Below are 1,220 nucleotides of genomic sequence, written 5' to 3'. Positions count from 1 at the left end.
CCACTGACTGGGGAGGGGAGTCCCTCCCGCTGCCAATCTCTCACTTGCCAAAAAGCAGCAGTGCTGCTTCTGGAATTCCCATGGCCACTTCCGAAAGTGGCACGGCCACTTTTGCTTGTGGCCCTGCTCCCTGGCCGGCGCTTGCATGGGGAGCACTGACACTCCCGCCTGCTCATCGCTTATACAAGGAGTGTGGCCTGATGAGGTGCATCAGTGCTTTCAGTGTATGCACATGCACCCCTGTGCTCCCCCTATTTGTCACTACTGCAGAGCCCCCCAGCATCCCTGATGCTTTGCAGCCCTGGACTTTGCTGTTTGCTCCAGAGAACAGGGCTGAACCTGCCCCTTTGCTCCCTAGCCAGAGCTCTGATTGAGATTGCAGGCACATCAGGGTCTGCCTTGCTTCCCCCTGCCCTGCCCCTCTTGCTGCTCAAGCAGGGATCCCCCCGCCTTCCTTCCCTCCCATCTCCCACAGCACATATCCCAGTCCTACAAACGATAGGCTGTAGTATGCTAGCAAATGCTGAGAGGTGTCTCTGTGTGTGTGTCTCTAATTTCACTGGGACAAGCAGACAGTACACTGTCTACTTAGGACTTTTTGGAGCTAATCAACAGGCCAGCTGGTAATGTCCCTCTGTTCCTTCCTTTGGAAAAAAGCTGTTTAAGAGCTTGAACTAATGACAGAGGCTTTTGTTTTGTTGATAGGCTGATAAACAATGTGTTATCAGTCCTTTTCTGGCTCCCTTGCCTGTCAGGTTTGCAGACAGTATGAAGAAGCAGGGAGAATGAGATTCAAAAGCTCAGTATCATCAACAGATGCATGCCGTGTGCATCCCCTTTGCCTCAGAGTGCTAGCTCGGGGCTGGGGTCTGGCAACACTCCTGCCCCATGAGCAGAGAGTGTGGAAAATCCTGGGATGGTGCAGGCCAGCTGGGGGTTTACACCCCTCCCTAATCGGAGCATCCTGCTGGGGCCTGGCTTTGCCCCCTCTCCCCCTAGCTCAGTGCTTTGGAAGGGAAGGGAAGGGAAGGCTGCTCTACTGCCCTCTGGCTTCTAGTCTGAGCCATTGAAGGCATGTGCCTGCATTTCTTCACTGCAGAGGGAATGTCTGCACAGTTGGAAACTGGTTCAGCCTAGGTTAGACTAACCTGCAAAGATTGAATCAGTTTGGGCCCAGGCTTTTTGAATGTCTCTCTGTGTAAGGGTGCCTTTGGGTGCCT

Source organism: Gavialis gangeticus, unplaced genomic scaffold, assembly GCF_001723915.1.
Source record: "Gavialis gangeticus isolate Ggan-Ray unplaced genomic scaffold, GavGan_comp1, whole genome shotgun sequence".
Classification (NCBI taxonomy): domain Eukaryota; kingdom Metazoa; phylum Chordata; order Crocodylia; family Gavialidae; genus Gavialis; species Gavialis gangeticus.
Note: the sequence above shows the minus strand (reverse complement) of the source record.